Source organism: Malaya genurostris, chromosome 2 (genome assembly GCF_030247185.1).
Source record: "Malaya genurostris strain Urasoe2022 chromosome 2, Malgen_1.1, whole genome shotgun sequence".
NCBI lineage: Eukaryota > Metazoa > Arthropoda > Insecta > Diptera > Culicidae > Malaya > Malaya genurostris.
Genome location: NC_080571.1, coordinates 326,333,215 through 326,343,374, shown reverse-complemented (window position 1 = coordinate 326,343,374; position 10,160 = coordinate 326,333,215).

Here is a 10,160-nt window from a genome sequence, read left to right as displayed (position 1 = left end):
CTGTGCACCGCACACAATTTTTCGACGTTGCTCTGCTGAAGGTCCACGCATTTCGAAATAAACTAATGAAAACGAATAAAAAACTGCACAAGTGGTTAGAGAAGAGTGTAAACAACGGGACGCAGTCATAAAAATTGACAGAACCCGAATCATTGCCAAATGGCAGCGGTTTTTAATTGCGTCCATACTTTCTGGGACAGTCTTTAGTAAACAGTTTCAATTGTCACTACACATGGAAGTTCATTGGCTTTCAAAAAGTTATTATTTCAGTCGTTTCAATAAACTCTTTGACTCTATCATGGCATTTTATCGAATGCAAGATGCGACATAGCGCACATAGCATATTTGTACGCTAAATTCAATCAAGTCGATCAGTTAAACATCTTCATGACTGAAGCAGCATTAACATGAAAACATTTAAAAACAAACGCAACCAAAGAAAAAAGCTCGTAAAATTTTCAATTCTCACCCAACAACTACTGCTAGAAATGATGATCAGCAGGAACATCTCCTTGGAAGGACTTTATTTCGATTGTCGATTTTTTGTCGAATATACAATGCCAGCGTTGAATCACACTTTTGTGACCTAACCGAAACAATCTGAATGAATTTATGTCAAAAATCAGCCAAAATTCGTGTCAGAAATTATCCTTACGAAAAAATAAGGTATAATGCGACAGCTTGAATGACAAGAGAAAGGTATTATAACACCGTTAGGTGGATTAAGAACAATTTTTTTATGCTGAAAATTTTTTTTCGTTACAAGCACCTAGCAGCCACGGTGACACTTCACTTGTCTGTTCTACACTCAAATAAAAATTCACGTTCGATTTACTTGAAAAATCACGTAAAATAGTTTCAAATGTCAAATTGAATATTTTACGTGACGGAAATGAATGTTATACGAACATCCCCTAAAATGAATAGAGTCATCACATAAGGTTTACGTGAACTGACCAAACGTAAAACAATCTACGTGAATTTCCAGTGTGAGAAACTCGATTTTGATAATGGCGAACAGTGGCCCTCAAAGTGTAAGTAGTGTAAATATTTGCGAGAAATGTTAATTAGTTACAATTTTTGACTACATCGTTCGGACCATTCCAGTATGAAAGTTTCCATGTGTTCAACTGGACCGAGTGCCTGCGTGAGTCCGGAAGATTGCCCGCTCCTGCCGGAACAGGCCGTTGGTCCACCGAAAAACGAGTTCAAAATCGGTATGAAGCTAGAGACACTGGAATCATGTAATGCGACTTCAACCTGTATCGGTAGTGTTGTGGGAGTTCTCGAATCTCGACTGCGGCTCCGGTTGGATGGCAGTGACAACAAAAACGATTTCTGGAGGTTTGTCGATTTGAGATACCAAGACGTTATTAGTAGCTTTTTAGGCAATTGAAATTATATGCTAATTTTCTGAAATAAATGTTTTATTTTTCATGGTATTTTTCGTTTCAAAGATTTATATAAAATTCTGAAATCTCCCATTGGCTTCAACCAATATATAAAATAGTAATTCTCTGGTATCTAAATTTTATATGAACTGATAGGTAAATGTGATATGAACAATACATTACATTTTACCTATGAAACACGTAACTTTTACTGAATTATGCATTAAACAGGTTTTTTTTTAAACCTACGTGAAAAGTAGTGTGGAAAATATTCACATAACTAACTATACTCATGATTAACATAACTAACTATACTCATGATTTTTAACTATAACATGATTATTATTTTGAGTGTACTCAATTGGTGCCCTGGCACAATTTCAGGTAGCGTTAATACGTCAGTACTAATTATATGCGCTGAACAGAATGAAGATTTAAAAAAATCATCAAAACTGGATACACAATTCCACACGGGTGACTAATTCGAGCGATCAATAGGAACTGAATGGAGATCTACTGAGCTGAAAAATTGATGATAGCTGTGAATGAATATGGAACACGTACACTGAGCTAAATTTTCTTTTTCACATTATATGATATTCTAATGATTTTGCACTATTAGCATTTCCAATAATAGTTACAAGATGTGTTCAACATCATGTCAAATATATGAGATAATCTTATGAAACATAAAACTCTTCTTAACGTTATTTTCACAAGATTTCCATATAACGAATGAAATTTCCAGTCTGAGTCAAATTTATTGGCGCGTCTTATAACCATTACTAGATATCCGCACAACATACATTGGAACAATCTATGAAGTGCATATTATATTCACTTCGAATTTATTTATATATATATATATATATATATATATATATATATATATATATATATATATATATATATATATATATATATATATATATATATATATATATATATATATATCTGTATATAAAAATGCAGAGATCATTCTTTGTAATCGCATCACGTAAGAACGGTTGGACGGATTGAGATGCTTTTTTTTTTGTTTGATCAGTTTTTACCCCCACCGGGTTTGTACATCAAAAAATTTAGGAAAACTTACCGGAAAAGTGGGAAAAACCAATAAAGTTATTTTGTATGGACAATGGAATTTTCCACTGCAAAAGTCGCCAATGATTGCTAGATCTACAATTGATGTTTGGCGCGCAAGGAGATGCTCAGTATTTCGCCGTTGAAGAAAAGAATACTAGATCTTTGGAAAATCGTTTGGCACGCAACGAGTAGATTTGGGTGGAGATTTCACATGCATGATTGATTCGTCATTTGGAAACACGTGCTTAATAGGGTATCAAAATCATTACTTGCCAAATGACTGTTTTAGCTATAGCGTAAACACAGAAGCACAAGTTCTAATGTTATTTACCAGTAGATGTAGTTAGATGAATTATGTTGGCCATCGTGGCCGTGAGTTGAACAAATCAAATTATGTAACGATTTTTTTACGTATCAATGATAGGATTCTGCTGTTGAAATAATGAGTTCAGATGAAAATATTTATGGTACTCATGACATTTGTAAGCTGCTTAAGCCAAATCATTTCATTTTCCGAACTTTGGATTATTTGACGAATTACCATATGCGAATCGTGAATATCATATCTGAAGGAGAAATCGTGGCATGTAAGAACCATTAGTTGCGAGATCTGCTGTTTTATACATTGGCTTTAACGATAAGAATAATCACTCCGCTAGAACAGAATATTGATTCTCAGGACTGAATACTAAGCAAACCGATGTGGTGGCTCGACGAATGAGAGGCCTTTTGATACAATTCTTGAACGAATATAGCGTTCATGTCAAAGTTAATGGACACAATATTTAATAAAAGGGTAATTTGAACTTTCTAATGTCCAAGTATTTTTCATTTTATCGCTAATTCGTTAATCGAAAATTGATCCTGTCATTATCCTGCTACGAACATTCATCAAACACGAGTAAGTAATATCACTAGCGGTGAAGTAGGTTATGGACAACCGTTCAAAATTAGTTTATTACTTTCGATAATCCCTAAGGATTTGCTTTTAAATTTTAAACGTCTTCAGTACAAATAAGTCTTAATATTCAATGATAAACAACAATCCCCGAGGGCTGCTTTTGGAAATTTGTGGGGTCAATTTAAAGTATTTATCTTGGTCATCTCTTTTTCATCCATGTGTTAATTTATTTATTTGTTTATTTAGGAGCAAGGGAAAAGCCTGCTGGAGCTGAGATTTCGGTTCTCCTTCTCCAGCAGGCATAAAACATTCTCATCTTTTGTATCAACAAATAACATTTGACCATATGATACATAACGAAATCTTTAATTACCCTTATTTAAACTACAAAGCTAACTAACAACTATTCATATTGACTAATTATCCTAATAAAACTAGCGGGAAAAGATTTGGAGAAAACGGGTTTTAATGGCGTTACGAGATAAATTGAAATTAAATCCATCAGAGCAAGTATTGAATACGCGACATATACTCGAAAACGGTTCAATGAACCCTTAGTTAGTTCTAGCACGAGAAATTCTGAGAAAGGGATTAAACCGCAAATTACGCCGAAGAATGTCAAAACTTAGCTGTTGTAGGAGATCTGCACTATCAATTCGAGATTGGATGAGGTCGGCGACGAAAACATCCTTTTGTGTATCACGGCGGACAGATAGCAAATCGACGTGTATGAGTCTACAACGATTTTCGTAGCTTGGAAGATTCAATGGATCTCTCCAGGGCAGGCGACGCAAAGCAAAACGAATGAACTTGCACTGAACAGTTTCAATGCGTAGCTTATCTGTTTGATAATATGGTGCCCAAACAACAACAGCATATTCGCGAACTAGAGCGCAATATAACGATTTCAGGCAGTATATGTTATTGAAATTTTTTGAGATGCGAAAGATGAAACCTAGCATCTTTAATGCTTTAAAGAGGGCATATTCTATGTGATCTTTGAAACTAAGTTTTGAATCCAAAAACACTCCTAGATCCTTAATTGATGTTTCCCGTTTTAGTACAGCTTGCAAAATAGTGTAATCATACATGGTCCTAGATGGCTTCCCTGAGGAACGCCAGAGCTCACGATGAATGATGGAGTAACGCAGTCGCCAATTTTCACGGTCATACTACGACCAGTCAGATATGATTCAATCCAATCCATAATCCCACATGTCAAACCTTTAGTTTGAGAGAGATCTACAATTTCTGTTCAATACACTGACTCGAAGGATGAGATGGCAATCGGTGCATTTGTTTAGTTTTTGCGTCACAAAAGCATTGAACATATCCACAATAATTCCTGATGGTATTTCTTCTTCGGGACGAAGTTAATGTGTTGGATATGAATTTGTCGTAATTTGTTTATTGTAAGCCAAGTAATCAGTAAAATAATGAAAAGATACATTAACGTTTGACAACTCTACTGTCCGAAAACACAAATTTAAAAAAAATAATTTCAGGCGAGACGAAGTTCGACGGGTCAGCTAGTATATATATAAAAATGCAGAGATCATTCTTTGTAATCGCATCACGTAAGAACGGATGGACGGATTGAGATGCTTTTTTTTTGTTTGATCAGTTTTTACCCCCACCGGGTTCGCAGATCAAAAAAATTAGGAAAACTTACCGGAAAAGTGGGAAAAATCAATAAAGTTTTTTTGTATGGACAATGGAATTTTCCACTGAAAAAGTCGTCAATGCTTGCTAGATCTACGGTTGATGTTTGGCGCGCAACGAGTTGCATAAGTGTTTGACCGTCGAAGAAAAGAATACTAGATCGTTGAAAAAATCGTTTGGCGCGCAAAGATTAGTAGTGGAGATTTCCCGTGCATCATTTAGAGCCACGTGCTTAATTGGGTATTAAAACTTGACAAATGACTCAATGACGGAATGCATATGACTGTTTTCTAGAAAACCGCTGTAGGTAGCAGAAAAAGTTCTGATATCATTTACCTGTTGATGAATTGTGATTAATGATAAATATTGGCCATCCCGGCCTAACAAATCAGTAAATTTTTGAATAAATCAATGCAAAGTTTGTGCTGTAGAAGCGTTTAGGTCAAGCTAAGAGATTTTCCGTGCAGTTTGTTTTCTAATGATTTAGAGTATACTAAGCCTCTCTAAGCAACCAAAGGTCCACAGTACATGAAAAATATCCACTTTATTAGAGCTCTAAAGTTTGCGTGGCACTTTTTGGCAACTTAAACATACAGAACAAGTTCTGAGAAAACTTTCCCGCTGCCTTAAAGCTGTGCAAGGAACTGCTCTCTGTTTAGAGAATTGACTCAAAGGATGAGATTACAATCTATGCATTTGATAAATTTTTGCTTAACAGAAGTGTTTCACATTTTCACATTAATTTTTGGTGATATTTCTTTTTTGGGCTAAAGCGAATGTGTATCGAATTCTATTGATTGTAGGTTAAGTAATCAGAAAAATAAGGAAAAAGAGTCGGAGGAAAGAATACTAGATCGTTGAAAAAATTGTTTGGAGCGCAACGAGATGCTTTGTGTAGTCAATCTAAGAGATTTTCCTTGCATTTCTCTTTCTAATAATTTAGATTAGACTATGCGCACACAGTAAGTGGCTATCAGATATCAATGTTCAAGATAATTACCATAATGAATTGAGACTATCATTACATGTTGCATATTCTGTGAAGAATGTTCAAACTGGTAAGATCAATATCAAATTACAATTTCAGCGTCGTCTCCAAGCAATCAAAAGTTCCACAGTACCTGAAAATATCCACTTCATTAGAGCTCTAAAGTACGCATGGTACTTTTTGATAACTTGAACGTACAGAACAGATTTTGAGAAAAATATCTCGCTGCTTAAAAGCTGAACACACCGAATTATTTTTTCGGATGTCGGTACAGTTTTACTGACTTTCAAACAGCTGGACATTCGGTAATTCGTTCGGTAAAAGTTTTATTTGCTGAATGATCCGTATAGTTCCAATGAACTTCGATCTGTCATAATTCTAATGACTTCTTCATCATTCAATACCGACGTTCGGCAAAAATCATAAAACAATCCTAAAAATATGTAAACGTCTTGACCCGTAAAGTATTACAATTTTTTGGTAGAAGGAAGGAGCATTTTTGTTTTCAAAACATATTATCATCCGATTAATTTATTTATTTGCGTGTGATGAATGAATTGAATTACATTTGCTCTTCAGAAATATTTTTTTCAAATAAAATGATCAAATATTTTATATATTAAATGAAAAATTACCGCTAGGAATCAGTATTATCTATTTTTTGCAAGCAATCAATTCGCACGACTATTTTTTTCTATACAAATCTAGAAATTTTCACACCTTTACGACCAAAAATTATGTTTTTTGACAGATCTTTATTTCTGCTGAATGTTTAGTGATGATTACTGAAATTCTTCATTATTTTTTATTAATTTTCCGGATATTGGTAAAACTTTTACTGAGTTCGTCAAGAGAAATGACATTTCAGAGTTCACAGACCGTGTCAGTAAATAATAAATAATCGTAACTTTTACATAGAATTTTCCGATATTCAGTAGTTCTTTGACAGATGACCGTAAGTTGGATAAATTTTACGTATCTTTCAGTAAAAATAATATTTTACAGATCGTTGCCGGAAAAATTATTACCGAACACAAAAATAGAATTTTTTTGTGTATAAGAAACTGCTTTGAAATTTGTTCTGTCGGGTGAACATTCACGTATGAGTAATTCCTTAAAACGGACTGTCCAGAATAGATATTTGTGCATTTGTTCAATTTTTGCTTATTAGAGATGTTACATATTTTCACATTAATCTTTGGTGATATTTCTTCTTTTTAAGCTAAAGCGAGTGTGTGTCGAATTCCGTTGATTGTAAGTTAAGTAATCAGAAAAATAATGGAAAGAAACGTTGACCACTTAGTCTTTTGACAATTCTTCTGGCGAGACGAAGTTCGACGGGTCAGCTAGTAGATATATATATATATATATATATATATATATATATATATATATATATATATATATATATATATATATATATATATATATATATATATATATATATATATATATAACTTTCAATGGAGGTCATGCGAATTGCAGATAATTGCCAACTACTACTTTTCTTTGAGGATTCAAGCTGTACTAGTATTCCATTCGGTAAGGGAGCACCTCATGATATTTGCGAAAGAGAAGTGAGATCCCGAGACTGAAATTAAAAAAATGAATCTTACTAAACAGATAGAGTAATGAAATGTACCGGATATATATTTCATGGTTCGTTAACGCTTATCCTTAAACGAAGTTGGATGAGCTGTCTTGTCAGCGACTTAAAATTACATTGAGATGCGAAACTTCCTGAAAAAAATGGTCTGGAGCAGTTGATGAATATCGAGGACACAACTATTCACGACTTTCATCGGATTTCCATATAAATTATATGGGATATTTTTATAACTTTCATTATGATAACGTCCATTTAGATTTGACGTACACATTAAATAAAGATTATAAGTTTCCATATAATTTCTATGAATTATATTCTGCGTATGATTCATATCACAAATCTAATGAATATGAATAAGATTTTCATTTCAGTGTATGGAGAAGAGAGGGTAAATGAAAGAAAATGTTACTATATCTTAACTAAAGAACATAAAACGTGAAAATTGCATGCATGCCTATCTGAAAGCAAGATTCTTTCTCATAATCACAAACATATGCTTGCTATGAGCTTTGAAAAATGCCTTAAATATATAAATATTCAAAAACATAACAAACAAACATTTTTAACCGCGTGAAGTCACAGCAACCTGAACATAGAGGTATGATCCTCAACAACGGATCAAAATTCGTTAAAATAACGGGGCAAATTTATTTTTGTCAAAAAAATTTAGTCTTCGGGAAAGTAATACTTTCCAGACGGAAGATTGTTAACTACGAGTTAATTTTATAGCACGTGTAGGAGAATAACTAGGTTATTTGTCACGCATAATTTTGATCATTTTGCTCCCATTGATATGAGACGATAGTTTTGAAGATTGATCCAATATATTTGCAAATACATCATCTGAATTTGAAAAGAACAACGGCTTATCTGTGGTTACACAATAAAAATTGTGTTTGTAACTAAAAAACAATACTACTGAACGATTATCAGAAATTACATTTAATAACGATACAATTGTTTTTTTTTTTTGTTATTTTTCCAGATATGATTAATCCTTAGTAATCAAAATTTTCATTGATACTACTGCTAAAAAATTTGATAACTTCTGAAAAAAGCTAGAATAGCAATTATCCCCGGAGAAGCGTTCTGCCCCATCTGCTTCTAAATCCAGCAATCGATACTCAAGACACCCTACCAATACAGACAGTTTTTTTATCGGCTCACGGTCGTGTGCGTGCTCGTAAGCCGATCGGTCAACTTCGTGTAGCGGCATAACATGTGCCGGCAAGGTCAAGACTTTCGGTTTTTCGTTTGCAATCAAACGCGGCACTTGCGGCATACATGTGAATATGATGTTATAAGAAAAATTAAACAAAAAGGTTAATCGATTAGTCATCCGAATTACCACAGAGAATTACTAATTACTATGAGATTTAATTAATTTTTGTCTTTCTATACAGAAAGAATAGACATCGTTTGAAGCCACAATTGGGGTCTTTTAAATTACCAAAATGCCTCATGACTATTGCTTACCAACCGGAAATAAAATCGTAACCTACAAAGCACATGGCACTTCCTGTTCCGGAGATATAATCGAGTAAGTGACACAACCAAGCCCATTATGATTAAGAACACAAGACCGTTATTTTACATTGATACATATCAGACATACCGGCAATGACATAGCATTCCTGAAATCGCTATACAGAAACTCAGAGATACGCAACAATTAAAAAGATGCCCATTCACTAAGAGTGAGTCACTCATGTACATATCAGATAATTCTTACACACGCTTATGAGGTCGATAAGCTAGGTTGAAGCTCAGCGAGTATTTGGCGCGATTTCGGTGTGATAAACAGATTGACTTTGTTTGATTCAGCCAAATAAAGTATTAGTGTACTAATAGCAATGCAAATTAATCAAACTTTTTAATCAATAATCAAATCACGTATTGTTTATTGTGCCATTGTTAGAAAACACATTTTCACGGGGTCATGTCAATCGAGCTCACATAGCTTTGTACTAAACAATTAGTATTTATTCTTTGCTTAGTGTCAATATAATCAACTAGCGGCTGGTCTGTTAGCGAGTTAATGCGCCGAGAAAATTCACTTCAAACAGTCAGAGTAGATCTGAACATAACATCTTGTTGCAAGAAATCGTATTTTGTGTAGATGAAGGTAGTTTACTTCAAATAAAATATTAAAGACACGTTGGTGGAGTTACTAGTGCCCTCTACAGTCCCTGTTATAATAAAGGGTAATTTTTCAGGAGGTATAGGATTTGATTTAAAGAAAAACTTGTTTTGAAACAATTGATGGAATCGATAAAACGTTCAATATAATTTAATGTTTGAAGGTGATTTCATGCAAATGTTGGCCGCCGGTCCAATTTTGGCACACTCTCTCCCACATATCGGCTGGTATTTCACGAGTAATGCCACCGGTTCATAATCCTCACCAGACAGTGACTTTTTTGGGATGCATTGGTAGCTCTTGCAATGCTTCTGACTGGTCTTCACATCAGATGCAGCATTTTTGGTTTGACTGTTGACAATTTTGCTTCGATAAAAAAGTGGATC